General features: G+C 48.9%; 1 protein-coding gene across 3 annotated transcripts in view; it reads right to left on the bottom strand.

The window, feature by feature from the left end:
• BCL9L (BCL9 like) overlaps positions 1-18925 on the bottom strand; it is a 90219-nt gene extending 71294 nt beyond the window's left edge. For all 3 annotated transcript variants that reach the window (XM_024207268.1, XM_024207267.1, XM_024207266.1), the window contains exon 1: positions 18334-18925. The gene's annotated coding sequence lies outside the window, so the exon portion shown is untranslated. The remainder of the gene's footprint in view (positions 1-18333) is intronic.
• Between the last annotated feature and the right edge of the window lie 3559 nt (positions 18926-22484).

Here is a 22484-nt window from a genome sequence, read left to right on the forward strand (position 1 = left end):
TCTCTACCATTTCTTCTGAGTAGCAATCCATGCATCTCATCCCTGGGCTGTCCCACAGTTTACAGGCCAGCTGCCCCTTCATGTTGCTATTTGCTGTTCCCTACCCTCTCTTGGGAGGAGGGGTTACATAATGGTGATTAGTGACACTGCTCCAGGTCATACCCCCCCCTCCTCCCACTAACATTAAAATTCCTGCAGGGAGATGGGAACTTGAATTCCCAAGGGATTTTCCATTTCTCTACCACATTTTGTCTCTGTTGTAGCTGCACAAAGGGGTGGCATCGTAGACCACACCCCAACAGGCACATACCCATCTCCAAAGGAGCTTTGAGGCTAGAAGCACAAAGCTAATGGGCCTCAGAGAATGTGTGTCAGGGAACGAGAAGGTTGGGGAGAAGGCAAAAGTTGGACTTCAGACTACACCATCTTCCCCTCCTTTGGTGCCCCACGTACATACTCACAGAATGCCACCATTCTGGAGCGCTTGCATGTTCACACACAGGGACCCAGCACGACAAGAGGCCAAAAATAAATAAATAATCAAAAGCACTCCAAGGCTGGGGGACTGGAGTCGCTTCTGTGACTTGTGAAGGCACTGAGTCTCCAGGTCACGGTCACAGGGGAAGAGATCCATTAACTGCCTTTCTCCAGCCCACTGGAGGGGGGCGGGGGGAGAGAAGAGAGAGTTTCTTGCCCCAGTTAGACACAGTGGGAGGAAACAGACATTCATTCTTGGAGAAAGGGGCCAGTTGCACAGCCGCTGCAACACACACTGTACTGGCAACCTCACCCTCCATGGGATACGTTTCAGCCAGACACCAGACTCTGGTCTGTGGCCTTAAGTTCACAGCTGACCCGCACCTGTATCTACTCCAGCCAAACCAATCCAAGCTCCAAATGTCCCAGACCATGTATGTCTGGGGCCCTGGGCTCCAGGTGGAGACTAGCCTGGAGGGGGTTTGCCTGTCACAAGCCAGATTGGAGCAAGTGACACCCAGACTCCCTTAAGCCTTTCGCCTCCACCATCCTCCCTGGATTTTTAACCTACCATTCAGTGAGAGGGAAAGCTGCTTGGATATTAGCCAGCTCCAGGGAAACCACCATTTCAAGGTCCAGTGAAGGAGCCTATCAGAGCGGACGGAAGCTTTGGTTGGGGTGGGGGAGTGATGTAAAGAGCAACTCAGTTCAATGGGAAGCCTTTGCAGTCTGCCTACCAGGAGGTGATGCGGGGAGGAGGCAGCAGATGTCCGCCAAGGGCCCACTGTGCTCCAGACCAGCAATAGGAAGGAGGCAGGGGCTGGTGCCACTGCTGCTGCATTGTAATTGAACAAACACGACAGCTTGTGCTGAGAAAGCTTAAGTTGCCTTTTTCCTCCAATAACCACTGCTGTGAGAGATGTGAGGCAGAAATCCCAGGACCCTGAACTCAGGGTCAGAGGAAGAGATCGGGACAGTGATTGGAGAACCTGGATCCAAGGAGGGAAGAGCCCCACAATAAAACCCATCAGTCCCTTAACTAGGAATCTCAGGCAGACACAGCGCAAGTGGCTCTCTCAGTGTATTCGGTGGAGCTGCAGGCCCTTGTGCCAGGGATGCACTTGGGTCCGAACCCCCCAAAGCCTGGTAGATAATATCTGCCCGGTCTCAACGTAACCAACAGACAGTTACTGAAACCCCTCCCCACCTCGCAGTGGTTGTGGCATAGATGCCTGACGCAGTGACAGTATGTCACTAGGAAAAACAGGAACAGACCCCAGGAGTCCTGACTCCCAGTCCCCAACTTTAAGTACTAGACAATTCTAAACCCTGACAGGGACTATTCAGGTTTACAGTTTCCTCCCTCCCCCATACACTTGGGAGTGAAGGCCTGTATTTCCCCCCTTCATTTTTCAAACAGATGATACAGAATGCAGCAGTCAGTTCCTTGGCAGGCAGCCAGAGAACCTAGACCAAGCCAAGTCCCTTCTCTGCAGATGTGAGGTATCAGCTGGGCTCTAAGGCAGCACACGTGGTTCTGGTTTCCTGTCTCTGGGTAGAGAAGGTTTTGGCTCCCTTTCTGCAGTATGAGGCAACCTGGGGAAGCTTTGCATTCAGGTTCTCCCTAGTAATACATCCTGCTGGGCACAGTGGCAGAGAGAAGCTTCTAGACTTCAGCCCCCACTTTACCTTTAGACTCTGTTTTGTGCCACCTGGGTTGTAGAGTCCCAGGGGAAGAGAGTATGGAGAGGGGATAAGGAGCTGAGATAGCACCAGGGCAGAGAGCCTGCTCCATGGCACCAGAGCCCCCATTAGTGACAGAAATCTTGAACCTAGTTCATGTGCCCCCATAGATGCAGAGACTAAACAGCCCAAAAAGGCCAGATTCCCCTCTCATGGCTTGTATTATTCCCAAGGACTTTAAAGCCTCAAGTATAGTTGCCTTCCATTTACAGAGGGGAAGACTTGGCCAAGGCCACAGGGTGGACTGCATAGTAAAACCTGAAATGAAACCCAGACCCATTTCCCAACCACTGATTGTGTTGCCTCCCTCAGCTTGTTTCCACTGCTGTTCATATCAAACGATTCCTGGTCTTTTCGGGGGGCAGATAGAGGCATCAGCAAGTATCGGGGCAGGTGTGGATCCTCATTAAAAAGTTAATTATATGCAAATTAAATTGGGACTTGTGATTCCTAGCTAGTTGCCAGGGTAGCTTTGGGGTCAGGGCAAAGCATGGGCTCCTCCCCTGCTCTAAGCTATGATCCCAATATCTCTCCTCCTCAGACCTCAACTCAAGAGTCATACATTTGAAACTAGCCTTGTGAGCTGAAATGTTCCCACTGACATAAGACCAAGACGCAAAACAGAGTTTGGACAACCATAATTCTACTATGGGAGCAGGCAGGGCCATGGTCATATCCATCTGACCCTCATGTTGGGACGGATGAAAAACAAGACTTTGAGCTGAAAGCTGAGTTTAACGAGTCGGACACTATAGCCAGCCTGATGCGCATGTGAGGCAAAGGCCTGTTGCCCATAAAGTGATGGAAGGGTAGAAGAAACAATGAGAGCAACAGGCACTTCCAGATCGTTCTCCAGGGGTGTTTATTAGCTTAATTCTCCTCCACTTTATACAAGAAGGAAAATAAGAGTCACTGAGTGCCCTGACAACAGTCACAAATACAGCTACAAATAGCAACAACAGACTCAGTCATCCAACTGGGCTCCAGCCAACAATGGCCTTAGGTTGCAAACCTAAGCAGCAAGAGGTGGACATTCCCTGGACAGGGGGAGGGCTGATATGACCCCTGCCACCTCTTCCCTTCTGCTTCCAAGCAACCAATCATCACTGCAGCCCTACCCAATTTGAGCCTCAGCCCACCTTCATCCATGCCCCAATCACAGCCAGATACCACATAAGGCAACTTACTGTTCCAGCTGGTTTTGGTGAGATGGATACAGAGCGCAGTACAGAGCGCAGTAGAGACACTGCTGTGTCACTATAACACCTTCTAGGACCTGCAAACACATGAGAGAGGCAAGTATTCTCCCCTTTGACAGATGGGGAAACTGGTGCACAGAGAGGGCTCATAGCAAGGCAGTGACACTCCGCAGGAGAACCCAGAAGTCCCACAGTAGATTTGTTCAAATTTGGTTGAGGCTTTGTAAAATTAATCTAAAGATTGTGCTATTGCAATTTTAGATTAAAATTTCTAATAAACTGAATAATAAATGCTGGGATTTTAAATGCCACAGCTCACAGGGGTTTTTATTTTAATTTTACAAAACGGGCTAAACAAAATATTGAAACTTAAGGTCCTGACCCTGCAAACATTTAAGTAGGAACTACTCTCAGAAAGATTCCCAGTGACTCTCATGTGTAAGCATTAGCAGCAATCAAGAGTTAAAATTTAATTTTTATTAGAGACTTCTCTTAGTGGCATAAAATTTTTGTTACTTCAAAACAAAATAGCATTATCAAAGAAAAGTTTAGACTTCCAATACATAAAAGTCACAATAATTTTGTTACTTATACATAGGCCCAAATTTTCAAAAACAGACTTCCATATTTAGGTGCCTACGGTACCTTGAGATTTTCAAAAGCACCTGAAGTGACATAGCAGCACAGTTCCCATTGATGTCAGCATGCAAACGCTGATGGAGTAGCATAGCCTGGTCAAAGCACTGCAACTTTACTGACTTGTGGAAGTTCAATACATCAGAAAGTGTTATCATCTGTAAATATAGCACAAGCTATTTGCTTATCTGTTTTGCATTTGAGTTTGTGTTGTTCTCACAGCAAGGATGCTAATGAAAGGCCTGGACTTATCTTTTTCAGCATAGAAAAGCATTTTAAATGTGAAACTTATTAGCAGGGAAAAAAATTGCTGTGTAAAAACTGAAACTCTACTAACAATTAGGAAACTAATTAAAGAAATAAGTACAAAACATCCACTTCAGCAATTTAAGACTATAAAATGGGAAGCCACTGCTGGCATCATGCAAATAAAAAATCTGTTGGCATTTTTTTTATTTGTTTGTTTTAAAAGCATGATATTTGTCAACCTGGAGAAGTCTCAACTCCCAGGCTCTGGGGCAGTTACTGACACTGTAGCACACAGATACAGCCATTTGAAACCACATGGGCTGCATGTTCTGAGGCCTGGGGTACACACGCTAACAGCCATTTCATGCCCAACCACCCCCATGCTGTCCCATTCCACCAAGGCTTCCATTCTGAAAGAAGTCTGGTGGCTCACAACCCTAGCAGCTCCCTTCACACATTCAGTGGTGTTCTTCTCTGTAAACCCAGCAGCAGCCAGCTCAGGTGGCACATTTTGTTCTATAAGTAACTGACCATGAGAGAGTCATTTAAAACCCTCCAAGGCCTTTTCTACAATAGGGTTCAGAATTTGGCTATGTACACAGTGGAGGTCACCAGTCTGTGATTTTTGGTTTGGTGCAGAGGGAGGATTTCTCCATGAAGACCAGGATATAGACTAACCCATCCTTTTCCTGGCCAAAAACCAACTCCTGTGCACCATGCTCAAGGGAATCCTGAAACCAGCAGAGCCATTGTGAACACAGCTCTTCCCAAGAGAGCAGATAGAGTCTGTCTCGGAGTCTGGGCTTGAATGGAGGTCATTTAGACTGTGCTTCCAGAGACTGCCAGGAGCCAACATGGCATGCACAAAAAAAAAAAAAAAAAACCACCACACAAAAACAAAAAAACCAACCCTGACTGTATGTACATGCATGCAGAAACTTCCCCCTGCCCACGTGTGCACATACACACAGTCCCCTCATAAATACACCTCCAGTTCTGTGCTTTATAGCAAAGCACCTACACTGCTGAGAGAGTGGCTGCTTCCCTCATTTTTCAGACCCAAACTTTTCCACTTCCCTGCTGTCTAGCCTGGTTTTCAATTACTGGGCATCAGCCCTGTCACTCTGATATGGAGATAACCCAGTACAGACTTAATACTTCTTCACCAAGTAGCACTGGGAGATATTGAGCCTCAGCCCAAACCAGGGCATGATCCGAGAGTCACTTGGGCAATAGAGGCCTTAGTTCTGGAAGTGCAGACATCAACAGGGGCTACAGGTACTCAGGCACTCCTAGAATTGGGCCCCAGACCATGCTAGTTCTGATGTCAAATGGTACACTGCAGAATCACAAATGCATCACATCCCAGGAGCACCTGGGACCCCGTGCTGCTCCCATCCCACCCTGCTATTCCCCTGAAACCAGACACAAGTGGCAGCTGCAAGTTTGAAGGGGAAGGTCCAGTGCTGGTTTAGTGAGGAAACATTGGGATGGCTGGATTCATACTCCGCAGCTGGGGGGGGGGGGAAGCCTCCAGGCTTTAGCCCAATAAAATCCAGATTCCACCCATAAAATCTGTTAGAGAAAGTGGGGGGCTGTTGCTCACTTCCCAGGTTGGGGAGGGGAGGTGGCCCATCACTCACTGCCCTGGGGAGGTGTGCCCTCCAGCCCCTGTGCAGCAGAAAGCAGGGAGGAATGGGGCACAATTCTGGTGCCTGCTCCTCACTCCTCAACTTGCTTTGGAGGCTGCCAGGCTTGCTGAGGCTGCCACATCAAATAGCCATCCAGAGCCACGCTCCTGACACAAATAACAAACAAGCCCTCAGAGCGGGACTAACACAAGCCTTCATCCACCCAGGGCAATGCACTGCCCATATCTGACACTCATTCACTCTGACCGGCAACAGCTGATGCCTACAGATCATGCAGAAACCCCTCCCAACCCAGAGAAGAGGCTGTGCATCTCCCCAGGCAGCTGCATTTTTCTATATTCCACCTACCATCCCCTCCTCACAGATCCCTATGGGCCATGAGAAAGGAACCGGTGACACCACTAACGCACACAAGGTAGGAGCTGCATATCAGGCCGCTACACAGCGAGGGTAGGAGCCTGATCACAAGGCATGGACATATGGGCAACCCCCTGCCCAGACACTCTGGCCATGCTAAATCCTACTCCAAAGGGCCCCTCACAGCGGAGTGTGTGAGTTCACAAGCTCTGCTTCCTTAACAGGAGACTTTCAACTCCAGGCAGCCACCTCCAATCCAGCCCAGCACAAGAGCAACGTGACCAGCTGGCAACTGTTTAATGGTTACCTATAAGCAAACTGGTGGCTTCCAGGAGATAGTGACCATGCCACAACTGATCCCTTGCTGGCAGTCTCAACAGAAGTCCCAGGGAGTCTGCATTCCCCTTTCATTCTAGTCGAGACCACTCCAGAACAAGGAGGCACCCATTCACAGGACAACACAGGGCAGCCTGCTCTGCCCATGTTCTGAGAATAGAGAGTGCGCCAGTCTCCTGGGATAATATTCTGGCCACCTGGGGAGCAGATTCAATCTGTGAACAGACCAGGCTCCTGGACTTCCTTGTGTCAGAAGGGCCGTGGTGCTCCTAACCCCTTTTTCCTTATGAGATTATTGCCCAGGCACTATGTCACTAACACATTCTGGGGAGGGACCGTCTAATTGACTCTGCAGGATGGGACCCTGACCCCAGGTGGGGCCCCTGGGTGCTGCCACAGTAGAAATAATAAAACTCTGGTTTTTATATTTCATTTAAACACATAATTAGCAACGATTAAATGACTAATAACTATCCTGGCAGCCAGTAGCAGAGTTCCCCACTGTCTGTGTGAGGAGCATTTGGACAAGTTCAGGCATCAATGCAAAATTATCCACCCACAGGTGGCCCCCAATTCCTAGCACCTGAGACTTTCCTCCCCTCCCCTCCCACTGAGTCAGCATTATGCCAGCTGGGGGTGAACTTTCCCTGTTCCTCCCCAGCCCTTCCAGCTCTGCTAAGCACACAGCAACGGACGACAGGTGGTTTGTGGGCTGCAGGGGAGAAGGGGAGCTGTTGGGCCTGTCTCCACAGAACTATTTCCCACTAGGAAGCCAGATGCTCAGGTACAGAGGGACTCAGTACTTCATGGAATCCAGGCTGGTGGCCTGGTCCCATGCCACTATCATTCACTCTCCTGCCTCCCCAGGGCCTGTCACTGCTTGGTGGATTCCTCCTATTCCCACTGCCCAAGTCTCTGAAATCTCCTTTGCTCCACCATGCTCCCCACCCCGATGGTCCTTTGCAGGTCTTACCCCATATTGTACACAGCTCTGAAAGGGTGCAGCCATGACAGTTTCACTCTACCATGCACCAATCACTAGCATCCCCACTCCAATGCACATTGGTTGAGGGGGGCAGAGGGTTACAGCAATAAGTGCTATACAAAATCCTTCCTGTCTTCTTTTCCAAGCCTCCCATCCCCCACTCAACTGGGACCCCCTCATAAAAATAAGAAGAGACAGACGTTACTGGCATTTCCTTTCTCTAAAAAGGCTGTAAAATTTTCCGAGCGCAGCCAGAGCCAGAGTGAAGTTTGTCAGGAGCTCAGCTCATTAGGCGGCTGCTCCGGGAGCCCCGCGGGAGGTGCAGGCTGCATAATTCAAAACAGCTTGGACCCTGGAAAAGAAAATAGAAACCAGGCCCCAAGAATGGGGGGAGGTTCTCCCAGGCCCCAAGAATGGGGGGAGGTTCTCAGCTCCAAGTGTAACCCACCCTGCTCTGGGAACACCACCCTCCGTGGGGCTCTGGAGGAGCCTTGGCCCCATCAGAAGTGCAGTGGCCAGCCCGAGAGGACCTGGCACCAGGCAGAGGAAATTCCAAGCCTGTTGCTTCTGGCAGCCAAGCTGGGCCCTGGCTTAGTCCTCGGCAGCCTGGAAACCGGCTACTCAGCAATTTTCTTGCCATCCAGAGGGCTCATTCTAAACCACAGCTTCACCCCCCTCGAAAACATCACAGCCTGAGAGGCAGAGTTCTGGAGGCAAAACTTATTTTTTGAACAACCACCAGCACCAAGGCCCCCAAGCTGGCCTTGGTGACAGTGCTGGAGTTTGGAGTTGCTGCCCCATTTATGTCCAAGGGACAGGGAGGGCAGAAGAAACTTGCTCAGCCCAGCCCTGTTTCTCTCCCCAGGTTTTTTCTCTCCTTGCCAGGGAGAAGTTCAAACATGGCCATGCAGACACTGGACACAAGCAGCTTTCAGCTCAGTCATCCACCCATGCTTGAGCCTAAGCTGTGGCCAGACTAGCTCCACTCACGTCTCGTCTGACCCAATCCTCACTGGGGACCAATGCAGGATTGTCTCCTACCAAGGGAAGGAGTGAAAGCAGCTACACCATAGTGCATTACGCTGCTTCATGCAGCTCATGTCAGAAAGTCACCTGGAGTTTCATCCCCTGGCTCCTAGTCATTCTCCCTTGGAGCACCCCAAGCGATTCCTCCTCATCCCAGCCATTTATGCTCTCAGAAGACTCAGACATTTGGGTCTCCCAAAGGCTCAAACTATGCATATTTAGGGCCCTGCCTAGCCCAAGTTCAAAACCCCAAGCCCACTAATGACAAGAGCCTCACATTATATCATCCCTAAGGAGTCTAGAACACTTTAGTAGCCAACTGCATGAGGCAGAGATCACTTTACACACTGTTGAAATGCAGCCATCTCTGGCATGGAGCATTACAGCTGTTTACCACTGCATAAAAACACCACACAATCATTTAGGACAGAAAGAGAAGGAGACCTTTGTATCGACTGAGCAAGTTAAACCAGTATTTGCTTTTAAAGAAGACTGAAATGCTCAGTCGAGTCTTTTTCTGTATGATGTGCTGATTGACACAGGCCTGGCAGGACAGTTATCACTCCTGGACATAAGTGAGGTGGGGGAATCCACCACATGGGCATCTACCACAGCCAGGACAGGCCACATACATCTTGACTGCAGGCAGGTGCAGCCTCCAATCGGCTTCAGTGGAGTTACACCCCCTTACAAAAGGACTAAATTTGGCTCTAGGGGTTGAAACTTGACAGATCAGGCAGATTCTTAGAGGAAACATCGTGTCCCTGGCAGGCTGGGGTGAGTTATATTGGCAGGGCTAGTGTGGGGGAAACTTGCCCTGCCTCTGCTCAGGCTGCTCCTGCTCTGCAGATAGAGAAGACACCAATCTCTAAGACTGGTTTCAGAGTAGCAGCCGTGTTAGTCTGTATCCGCAAAAAGAACAAGAGTACTTGTGGCAGCTTAGAGACTAACAAATTTATTAGAGCATAAGCTTTCGTGGGCTACAACCCACTTCTTCGGATGCATTACCTAAGACTGTTGGCTTGGAGCCTTTCCACCAGTGTTACGTTCGTATGAGAAAGAACCAAAAATGCGATGACTGGACCTGTGGGTGAAGTCAGCAGGAACTCAATGCAGATACGAGGATGGTGCTCAGTTGACAAGCTTGCCAACATTCAGATCCACAAACAACATGCTCTGGGGCAAAGTCCAGCCACTCAGCTTCCTCCCCCAAACAAGGACGCAGCCTTATCTGGAGACAGGGACTGGCATTTTGCTGGAGCATGCCCAGCCCTCTCTACAGCAGGAGAATGCAGTGAAACAAAACACCCTCTTGTGTCTCTGGCTCCATGGACAACAAATGTAACATGAAGAACTCACACAGGCATAGCGAGGTCCAAATCACTGTTTACTAACTATATACAACATGCAGGTCCTAGCCACACATACATAATGCTGACCTGATAGGGTGCTAAACACAGAACACAGAGCACCATGAGAAGGCTCACAAACGATTTCAAGACATACTACCCAATTCCTACACATGGCACACCACTTATCAAGCAAAGCCATCCGCTGGGATGCTTTGAACACAACTAGGTATTTGGATCCCAGAATCCACAGTCATTAGGCCTAACTGAACAGAACACCCAGTAACATATAGGAAGCTACAATGTACTCTCACAAACCTGGCATTTCCTTTGCTTACATTTTAAGGAGCATAAAGGCTGTAAACATTCAATATTTTGGTCAGCATCTTTATACAAACTATGTCTTCAAGACACTTTCCAGCTAATTCCTCTCCCTCTGTTTCATTATTTAAAGAGGCAGAGGCAAGGAAGAGGAGAGGTTTTCAGCTGAGCTATAAGAGAGCAACTGTGCATGGGCTGTTTCAGACAGCAGGAGATACAGAGGAGAAGGCTCTTGCAACTAGTAGTAGCAAGGGACAGAGAGACGGGAGTAACAAGGTTAAAAACAAAATCAACCCAACGAGCATCTTTGAGAGTTGGGAGACAGCAGAAAGGCCCATATGTTCTGCTGGGCTCTGCTTGCTCCTCAGCAGCCAAGTGCTGTGACCTCCCACACTCATCAGGCTCAGGGAAGACCAGCAGGCAGAGGCAGAACAAGGAGCACTCTGTGGTTTCACTCGGTATTTCAGGCCATCTCTCACACAGGAGGAGTTTGGCTCCACTTTCCAAGTCTCGCCCTCTCTCTGGCACAGGACGCCAACCTGGCTCCTGGCCCAGGATTCGGCTCCAGTGAAGCTTCTCCTCAACCAGGGAGACACCCCGTCCCCAGGCACAGAATGCAGCCAATTCCTGGAGCTGCTTATTACCTTGGGGAGCATCAGCCACAGCCCCAGAGCAGGCTCCTCACCCCCTGACTTTCACTAATGCGTACTGGGGTTCAAAGCACCTTGGTGTCATGGTTAGAGCAGGTGATTAGGAGGCCTCGGCTCTATTTCTGCTCTGGGAGGAAGTGGGATCTAGCAATAAAAGCCAGAGAGCCCAAACTCCTGGGTTCTATCCCCTGTTCTGGGAGGCCGTGGGAGTTAGCGGGCGGAGATGGGGGTTGAGCTGAGGCTCTTGTGTTCTGGTCCCTGGTCTGTCACTGACTCTGAGTCTGAAGAATCTCTCTCTACTCTCAGTACTTCTGATTTTCCCACCTGGAAGACTGAGGGAGCACTGCTGCTCCCTTCCCAGGAGTGCTGGGAGGATTCAGGTTTGTGAAGCACTTGGAGCTCCACAGCTGAGAGGTGCTTCCAAAGAGCCGAGTTTTGTTATTGTTCAGAAGGAAGACAAGCAGGTCCCAGCACTGCCTTCTGGAACCTCATATACCGAGGAACAGACTCGCTTCTCCCAGCCCTGATAGATTCAACATGGAGCAGATCCTGTGGGCCAGACAGAGGCCTGAGCTTCTCAGAGACTGTAGAAGGAAAGAAGCCAGATGGAGCTGGACAGCAAGGGCGGAGATGTCTATCCCCAGGGAAGGGGGGGGGGGGGGGTGGAGGAAGGGAATGAGCCACAGGAGGGACTAACAGTTCCTAACAGAGCCCCATCCCTACCACAGAGATCCTGTTCAGACTTTTATAGCTACAGCCAATACCACTGCTTCCTGGGCATGCCTACCCACGTCTCATTGCTCACAAGTACCAGTGCTGCAGGATGCATGGGCCATTCTCACTGTGTGCCTGCCCCAAACCATCACACTCCACAGGTCCTCCCCCTCTGCTCCCATTCAACAGCAGCAGAGCCAGAGGAGCTGGAACCACAGCCTGGCCTGCCCTCCCACTCTGCCAGGAAGGGCAAAGGGGAGCAGACTCCCCAAGAGAACAGCCTTCCCCTCCAGCAGCAGGCCTGATACAGAGGGAGGCAGTTCCTGGCCCAATTTCCCCAATTTACAGCACCCTGGATGGTTCCATTGGATTTGGGGTGGGGGGAGGGTAATCAGGGCTCAGAGAGGAGCCGTTCGATTATCCACATCCAGACCCTGTCAGCTGAGGAGGAAAAGCTCTCCCCTGCTCCCTCCAGAAGGAGCTGACAGCTGAGTATATGAAGGAGGCACCCCATCCCCCACCACTCTCAGTCTGAGCAGCCTCAACAGACTTTCACACCTCCAGTGACCAGCTCCTTGCTGTGAAAAGAATGGGATGTCACTTCCTCCCTGCCCTACCCAGGAGTCTCCAGTCTCTCCTCTGCCTTGCTTCCTTGTAATTGACACTAGCACTGAAGAACCCCACTGGCCATGGCCCCTTTCCAAAGGAGTCTCCAGTGCTGGCCTCTCCCAGCAGGGCGTGCTGTAGGGAGCAGGGCAGGAGTACTGGCTGCGGGAGCACTCATAACTACTCCAGTCCCAAGGGTGTTTCACAGCCCACATCATAACCCAGGCAGCAGCATGTACGGGGCAGGTCCCACCCATACAAAGGAGGGAGCTGGAGGCCAAGCAGAGGGGGAGCAGGGAGCCCTGCTTGGACCTGGTGGGGAGGTGGAATCTCACTGTCCTGATCTCTGGGAATCGGCGCAGGCCTTGGTTAGTCATGACAAAGCCTGGCTTGTATTGCACAAGCCCCCTTCTCCTCCTGCACTGGAGAACAGAATGCCTGCTGCACTTACAAACACAACCCTGCTTTCCAAGGAAGTTGGATACATGCACGGGTCCTGGCAACCCGCCCCTTGATTACGTGGCTCTCCCTTAAATCAAAAGCAGGTGCCAGTGACATTAACTGCTTCCTCTGTGCCAACTCCTGACAGGGAATAGTCTGCAGCAGGTACAGGCTCCACAAGGAGGTGACCCCAGATAGAGGTAATTCAGTACCCAAACCCACAATTGGTAACTGGGTCTGACAGAGGACAGGAATGAAATGGATATCCATGGGGGCTGCCTGGTGCCAAGCAGGTGTCCTGGAGATTGTCCTGTGGAAACACACCCTCTGGGAGAGAATCTCCAATAAGGTCCATCTGACTTGGCCAGCTCTGGTTCACAGGGGAAGGCTGGGCAAGGACAATAGAGATCAGCACATAGACTGACACCCTACCCTCCTCCAGCATTTCTCAGACAGGAACCCAAGGCATTTTACATGCACAACTCCCTAGGAGGTATTTACAGATGGGAAACTGAGGCACCAATAGCAGGAATGACTTGTCCAAGGGTCACACCAGGAGTCATAGATGGATTCAATTCTTGGTTCTAAGAATCCTGATTTCCAGCCTTCCCTGCCTCCTCCTTCCTTATCCCCCCCCCAGTCCACACCAATATATCTTGTGGTTACTATCAGAAATAGAGAAGGACAAGCAGCAGCCAAACTCCTAGGTCCTTTGCTCCAAGATGTGTGTGTTTCCCTGGGCAGTCTGAACCAGTGACTTCTGGGGTCATTTTTATCCAGGATTCACAAGTTCAACCCTGTGGAGAAGTGAGACGCAAACAGCTCAGGGAACTTGCACTGGCCAGTCAGCACCTTCCACAGGAGAGAAATAAATCAGGTTGCAGTTGGCTGAAAACTGGAAGGGACCAAGGCGTATAGTCTATGCCAGAAAAGAGTGTGTTTGCCAATAAAGTTTACCCCACTTTCCAAAACAAACTAAGCTATATCTGCAAACGCATTTCCCCCCTATAACTGCATCTACACTAGAGCTTTTGCTGGTATAAAAATGTCATTAACCTCCCCCCCACACACACACACACTCCTAACAGAGATTACTATCCCAGCAACAGCTTTCATTACAGACCTGTCCCGAGTCTCTACCCCTGCAAGGGCAGGGTCCAGCACCCTGAGGAGAGGATGCAGTGGCTGATATCACTCTGGGTCTTTGCCAGAACACCACCATGTGGAAAACCACAGTTGTAGGGCAACTTCCAGGGTCCTGTTCAGTTGAGCCTGGGGGCTGTGGGTATTTCTGGGCAGACATCCAAGGTGACCAGCATGGCCATCTTATGCCATCACGGCTCTGATCTTAGAATTACCTGAACAAAGGAGCAGGAAAATGGATGAGCAAAGCCTCACATGGTCCCCACAGCATGTAGGATGGGTAGAAAATGAGCCTCAACTTTGTGCCAAACTGGAAAATGTTTTTTACAGAAGAGTGACAGTGAAGGGTCTGGAAACGGTAAGTCAGCAGCGAAGAGCCAAAGAGAGCTATGTCTGTCTGACCTGGCCACCGGATGACTGGCAGTGGAATGCAATTGCTGCCCACAAGGCTGTGATTCTTGGATAGGTCCAAGAGCAAAAGCAAAGGAGGGGAGGATTCATCCAGAAGACTCATTCCATGGAAGAATCATTTCTCTAAGGGACTAGGTGTCCATTACTCAAGACATTCACAGCTGAAATGGACAGACACCAGGAGAATGGAGAGCTGGGATCCAGTCTGCCTTGCTCACTAGGGATGGGCCCAACCAGTCTTCCCCACCTGTAGAGTTCATTTCTAGATCCCCACAAGGATAGACAGACAGAGAGCAAACAAGCAGACAGCAGCACAGGGATGGGTAAAGTCTCACTCACCAGAGCAGATGAGCCCGATGCCACCAGCTAAGGCAGCAAAAGGAAACATGTCATGGTGTTGGCCATAAGTATTGGCCATAAGTAAGAGACCAGGCACAAGAAACGCTGATGAGACTAGCAGTGACTTGGACTTTGCAACTGTTGTACCTGACAGGGGAAGATGCATCAGACCTGGGGTGGGTGGGGGTGGGTTAAACCCAGACAAAATAACTGCAGAAAAATTCCTTGGCCTCCAGGCTGCATGGGCCAGGAATGCAGCTGAGGTACCTTGGTCAGGTAAAGGAGAGCCTTCTGTCTAGGTAAGAAGCAGCTGTGATAAAAGGGGAATACCCCCTCAGGCCTCTTCACTCAGGAAAGAGAGCTGCAAGGGTGAGAACCCAGGGGATGCTGGCAGGAAGGTGGACTCCAGGGGGGGAAGAGAAGGCAAAGATCCCTTCCCAGAATACCAAACTTTGAGAAGCTTGTGCAAACTGGGTTGAATTGTCCGCAAAAGAGACAGACAGAGCTGATCAAGTCTTAGAGGTCCCAAACAAGTACAAGTCCAGTGCTTGGCCTGAGGCCCAGTCAAGAATTACTCCAGATTTACACTAGTGGAACCAAAGCAGAGTTTAGTCCCAATGCATTCTAGGCAGTCAGCAGCTACACTGAGACAGCATTGCCTAGTGATTAGAGCACAGGACTGTGAGCCACTAACTCCCATAGGTGCTGGTACTAGGCGTGCTGCTGCATCATATACAGGGTTTACATTTTGGTTCAATGGCTCTCAACACCTCTACTATACAAATTGTTCCAGCACCCCCGGTAATGCCTGAGTTGTAATCTCAGCTCTGACACTGCCTTGTGTGATCTTGGGTAAGTCACTTAAAATACTAGCCTCACTTTACTCCCCATCTGTAAAATGGGGCAATAGGACCCATCTTACAGGAGATGAGTTAATAGGTAGAAGGCTTTAAAGTAATATTTTGTGCAATGTGCATGGGGTCAGACTAGATGATCATGATGGTCCCTTCTGGGCTTAAAGTCTACAAGTATATATTATTAGCCTCCAGCAACAGGGTTTAAAAAAAAAAAATCTTGGTTTTAAGCTTGTATTCTTTTAAGTATATTTTTGATATTCTTCCTATAAACCCTCACCCAGAAAAAGATTAAGTTCTGGTTTTGGATTTAGAGAGAACTGAAACATGATTAAGGCACAAAAACTGTGAAAAACAAGATCGATTTCTCCTCAGTTCACTATGCAATATAGCTAGAGAGGGAGGAGAGGGCATCGCAGGATATTTATGTCCAGCAGAAATGGTAGATTAGATGTAAAAAAAAATATATCTATAGTATTAAGGGTTTGGATGCTCAGTTTTGACACAGACTCACTATGTGACCTTGGGCAAATCACTTCTCCTCTCTGTGCCTCAGTTTCCTTCTCCCTCACTGTGTAAAAGTAGGGAGAACAATGCACACCCTCCTTTGCAAAGAACTTTGCAATTGATGGCATGTCATTATTTCCTGCTTGGCATGAAGCAGCATTTGGAAAGGGTGGCGAGAAATCAGGGCTGTGTTCACAGGAGACTAGAGTCCACAGGTCAAGAGTAAGCAGCTAAAACCCTCGTATTCCATTCCATTCCAGCAACGCAGTCCTAAGCGTGCAGTTGTTTGTGCCTTCAGTGTTGGCAATGCTCTGCCTTACATGCCCAGGACGCAGGTGTATGACACCACAGCGGAACACCATGTCATGTAGCACTGCCCCAAGGCATACAGAAGCTGCATACTACACCACAACAGCATGCCCTGTCATGTAGCATTACTTACATGTACAGAAATGCAGCCCTCTCAGGTTTCTACCCCAGCAAGTGGCTGCTAGCACAAAGCAGCGCTGGGGCAACTTCACCACTTCCTCAACACAAAACAGTGAAGGGCACATTAATGTGGATTTGGATGGGGGAGGGAAGGTTAATGCAGAAGAAAAAAGGAGCTTTGCTCTTTGCAAACTGACCAGGCATCCTTCCTTCCCAAGTGAGAACGGTGAGCAGCCCCTGGTATGATATTCCAGGGAATGGGGAGAGCTTTTCCCTGTTGTCTATTTCACTGTTAAGAGACTGGCCAAAATTGGAACCATTTATCCAGACTCTACCTGAACTTCAATAGTTCCAGATAAAATGGACCCCAGTTCCAAGCCATCCCAGGGTTTGGACCCAACTGGTGATGACTTGTGAAACCCAGATCTGTCCCAGACAGAGCAGGCCAGGCCTGGAGCATATGGGGAAAGCTGGGTGCACGGCAGGTAAGCCTGTCACACCTGTAGCAGAGCCATCAATGAGAGTACTCTGACCCCGCTCTTGGAACTGCTGCCAATGACAGTGCCCTCACAAAGGGGAAGCACTGCAGCCTAAGAGAATGAGTCTCCAAACATAAAAACTAAGCACCAAGGGCCAAAGAGAATGGAGATGAGGCTCATCATGCGCCCAGAGAGAGGGAGGCGCAGATAGGGCCTCTGTCCCATACATCCCCAAGTCAAAAAACTCTCTATGCAGTGAGGAGTGAACAGAAATATTTAGAGGGCTGGATCCCCTGCATCATTGCTCCAGAGCTGTAGGCAAGTGCCCTCTGCACATTGCAAACTGAGCAGAAGGGACAGAAATGAGATACTGGGAAAACCACCCAATACATCCAGGCTCTTCTGAGGCCAGTGCCCTTTCCACAAGAAGTTCTTGTCACCTCTGTCTAGGAACCTCTCAATGCTGCCACCTCCACCCCCTAAAAACAAAACAGCTCCATGGGAGTTGTAGTACAATGTCTGATTACGCCTCTGTAAAGCCAGCTGCAGGCGCTAATCTATTACTTTGCCATGCTGCATTTGCTGACTGGCCTGTGTTCAGTCTCTATGCACAGCAGTCTGCAGCCCACCATGATTTCTGAGCACATGAAAAAAAATAAGAGAAAAGCAAAGACTTCTGTTTGAGTAGCCAGACAAACAAGAGAAAGGAAAAGACTACAGCGACCAGAAGCCTTTGGGGCCACGCAGCCAACCTTCAGTTGCCAAAGGGCCTGCCTGCTCTCTTCACACTGGCTGTACTTTGATTCAATTCAGTGACTTCTACCCAGTCACTGGATGCCTGTGCTGTCCATCACCCCCTGCCTATTGCCAGCTAGGCTGACTGAAAATGACAGCCATAATCAAAGATCTGGGCTTTGAGGTGATGTTCAAAAGAAACTGTCAATTTCTCACAAAAATAACACACAGACATAGAATTGTACTCCAAGTCAGCAGCCCAAGATGAGCTCCCAGAGCAGCCCTGCATACCAACAGGCAGCAAGGGAGGGCACTTCCTCACAAACAAGAACAAAAAAGCAAGACGACCTTTAATTTTAAATTCAAAACAATTAAACATTTGCAACTACAGGTCTTCATTTGTTACCAGGAAATCTAAGCACAAGGCACACCACATTCCTCACAAATCTAAGAGGAAGGAAAAAGTGGAGTTCCCCACAAGGACCCTTGCAGTCTCCAGGGGAAAATAAAGATTAGGACTCTGACCCATCTTTTAAGAAAAACACTTAGGAAGTCTGCAGCATGCTGGAAAAAATACTCCCTCTGCCCAGCCCCAGACTTATCATTACACCATACAAAATGGACCTGCCTGTAGGACAGTCCTCTCATTTCAAAACACTCAGGCATTGAAAGAAAGTGGTTAGGAGACTACTTACCTTTCTCTTGCTCCGGGTCTCAAGAAAGGCCAGAGGTATTTCCCATAGTGATCCTGTGCTTTTTTCCTTTGGGCTTTTCAGCAGCTGTCTGCTCCGTGAAGCTTGTTAGAGGGGAGCTGAGGATCTGGAAGCTGCTGGGGGACAGCCATGCAGTCAGGGCTCATGGTCTTCTTCACCAACAGCCTTCCAGCCAGCTGCAGGGGGCTCTGGGGAGTGGATCATGCTCTTTCCACACGCACTGGAGTCTCACCTACATGCACAGCACACACACACACACATTTCAAACACTCTGCCTCTCGCACACACTTTCACTCCTTTAGTTGTTTCACTTTCACTTGAGGAGAATTCAGACTCAGTTTCTGGTGGGGGAGGTTGTTGGTTGGCTGATTTTTAGCAGCAACTTCCCTCTTGCTCCCCTGAAGTTACAGGAACCTTCTCCACAATTTTCTTTTTCCCCACTCTTGATCCTTATTATTGTTTAACTGTCTGTTAGATCCCTCCTGCAAATAATCTCTGTGTTTTTGAGAGGATGCTGTTATAAAGTGGGCAAAGCTCTGTGTATGGAGTGCTCCTTTCTCTCCCTCTTTCTCTTCCTGAGTCTGAATAATCATTTGGAGAAACAGGATCATTCACTTTGCCTTCATACAAGAAGCCAAGCAATGTCCTGTCAAAATAAAAGCCCCAGTTTGCCTCTTCCACTGATTAACTGCTTCCTAATCTAGGTCTCCTCCTCTGGCCTCCCAGTGGCCTGACTGAGAGGAACACCTTGCAAAAAGAGATGATGGGAAACAATTAACCCCCATTGCTAAATGTCTCACCTGCACTTATGGCCCAGGGAAATAATGGCAGGAGAGGCAAAGTTTTTGAAGGACATTGAGGAGGAGCATTAAAAATAAATACATTATTTAAAAAAAAAAAAAATCAAGGAAACTCCAAAACAGCAAATCTTATAATGTTATACACTCAGGACTGGTGCTCTTGTTTGCTCCTAGTAGTGAAAGATGAGGAATGAGTTTTTTTTCCAGACATAACGAAAGTTGCCCAAGCTAATGGCAGAGGACAGACAGCCCCCATGTAAGCAAGCTTAGCAAATTGGCTAAATGTCTGCACCTGAGTCTCTGGCTTGGTTGGCACAGTAATTAAAAACAGCCCCCAGAGAGCCCTAGCCCCTACCAGCTCCTCCACTTGCTTGGGAATTAATTAAACTCTGACAATTAAGAGGGAGGTTCCTTGTTGCTGTTGTGGGTCTGACTCACTCATTGATCTACTAATGATCAGATCATATGAAAACTCTCCTCAGGATTTTAGTAAAGGGCAGGATCCCTACTTTGATTAAGAGACCAATCCTGCCACTGACTTTAGTGGAGACTGGGGGTACTCAGCACTTCTCAGGATCAGGCCCTAAATCCTTTATTTGCTTTTTGAACTGTTGGGTGTGAAAGCTTAAGTCTTTCCTTTTCTGAGTGTTTTATTACAGTGGCAAAAACAACAAGGCGTCTGGTGGCACCTTAAAGACTAACAGATTTATTTGGGCATAAGCTTTCGTGGATCTGAAGAAGTGAGGTTTTTACCCACGAAAGCTTATGCCCAAATATATCTGTTAGTCTTTAAGGTGCCACCAGACGCCTTGTTGTTTTTGTAGATACAGACTAACACGGCTACCCCCTGATATTTATTACAGTGGGGTCACCAAAATCCCTATTCAGGTCCATCTCCTCACCAATGCAGAATTGTTCCCTCCTGGTATGACTTCTAGCAGGTTGTGGCCTATTCCAGTTTAAAGCAATGATTAGTCCTTTACACATGCACAGTCCTTTCCACATGGCTCATGGATGTCACCAAATGCCAGCACTTTTCTCAACAAGGAAGAAATGTACTTGACTTTGATTTTTCAACAAAGAAAGGTTCTTAAAGTACTGTACCTACTGGGTCATCCAGTGCTCTGGATCTATGATGCTTTTGGCCTGAGACATTCTGCTGCTGCATGGAAAGGTAGTGTTGCTTCACTAGGGGGGCTGTAACTACGCAAACAAGAGTTACATTTCCATGCAGAAGCAGCAAAACAGAAATGTTCAGCCTAAAGCCACTCATTTTAGAATGAGGAAAATGCCAAGAACAAAAGTAAAGTTTCCAGGAGAGAGTGCGGCATGTGTTATCTCCACAACAGGTGCAGCACCTCAGAAGAGAATGGCAGCTGTCTTTGCATTCTGGGAGAGGTAGCAGAAATGTAAAGGTACAGTACACACAAAACAAAGACCTCACAGTTGCAAGCTCCATACACCCAGTCATGCTATGCTAATGCTCATGAGCTAGGCTTTGCCAGACACCCAAGCAGACTCAGGGTGAGCTGAGTGCTGTACAGTTAATAAGAGGGCTGGGTCATCTGTCCGACCCACCAGCTCCAAAATAGGAATTTAGTAAACTCGGGGAGGGGTGGGGGGGAGTGGCAAATTACTGGCTATTAGAACTAATGGGATTATTGAGTACTTTACCTAAAACTAGCAGGTATGTCAGAAGCTGCTGTTGTGAGCACCCACATCTCCACAGGTCCTTCTCCCTTCAGTATGCAGGAAGATCACAGAACAACCTGAGAACAGCCATCCTGGGTCAGACCTATGGTCCATCTAGCCCAGTATCCTGTCTTCCAACAGCGGCCAATGCCAGATGTTTCAGAGGGAATAAACAGAACAGGGTAATTATCGAGTGATCCATCCCCTGTTGTCCAGTCCCAGCTTCTGGCAGTCAACCCTAGTTGTCACCTGCTGCTCAGTTTAAAATCATGCATGATCGCATTGGGAGTTCACACCCTGTAAGGGAATGGCAGAGCCTAAACGCTCACCATGGTCACGCACCCTTGCAAGTGGCTTTTCAGGCATGTGCCTATGCAAAAAGTATATGTGACTATAGTTACTCAGGAGTCTGTTTACATACATGCTGTGGTCCATGTTTAGTCAACACCAGTATCACTAAAGGTTAGTCTCTATTTTGCATGTACATGTTTGTGAATGTACACACGTGTGGGAGTGAAGTGTACCTGCGTGCACTCCAGACTATCCCCTTGTCACAGCTTCTGTCCTTTAGTCACTAAGCATCTCTGCACCACCAGGCCCTGGCTCCAACACCATTTAATTCAGCTTAACAAATCCCAAACCGATGCCCTGCTAAGTGGCAAGAAGAGGCTTCTCAGACCAAACTCCAGCCCCCTCTGCTCCATCCTCACCCCAAACTGTCCAGGCTTCATCTCTGAATGAAACTCCACTAAACCGCATATTCAATCCAAATCCCTCACCACTTGCATCTCTCTCCAGAACCCCAGTCTGCAGGTCCTCATTCCCATGAGGAACCCAGGCATTCCACTCTCTCCTTCTTCCTTCCCCGGGCCCACAACTTCTGCCGAGATTGGTCATTGAGTCTTCACCTCTTCTCAGCTGGACAACTCCCAACCACCAATCTGACTGCCTTGAGCCCCTACTCTTCATGCATGGAGCAGCATCTCCCCTCTCTTGTACCTAGAACTGGGGCCCACAACAATCCTCTTCCATTGAAATCACCTTGGCTTCCTGTCCCTTCCAGAAACCATTATAAAATCCCCCTCCTCATTGGCAGGTCCCTCCATGGGTTTGACCCCCTCTTCCACTCATCTAATAAGGTCTAGGGGAGTGACAGGGTGGGTGAGCTGGACCAACTTCTGTTGATGAGAGAGACAAGCTTTCAAGGCACACAGAAGTTGGCCCAATAAAAGATACTACCTCACCCACCATGCCTCTCTAATATCCTGGGACCAACATGGCTACAACTAAACTGTATACAGGTTCTAGTGGAGGTATTTTAGAGTCCCTCTCACCCCAAGATCTAAATAGTACTTCCTTGCCCATTTTCCTGATAAGTTCAGCAATAACCCTGCAGGGCTGTCAAGTTGGGACAGTTTGAACAAGGAAGAGTTAAAAAAAAGTATAAGCAGGATTTTCAAACATCTAATTGAAACTTGCAGCACCCCAGCACAAAAGGAGTCTCTCTGCAGGTTTGAACCTGGGAGAGGAGACGGTCAGGCTAGGAGCTAAAGGAGCAGAGGAATGGAGGGGGCAAAGAGGCTTAGATACAGTTTGGCATATGCTCAGATGGAAATAACATCTATTTCAAATGCACAATTT

The sequence above is a fragment of the Terrapene carolina genome, unplaced genomic scaffold (assembly GCF_002925995.2).
Source record: "Terrapene carolina triunguis isolate 2854851 unplaced genomic scaffold, T_m_triunguis-2.0 Scaffold374, whole genome shotgun sequence".
NCBI lineage: Eukaryota > Metazoa > Chordata > Testudines > Emydidae > Terrapene > Terrapene triunguis.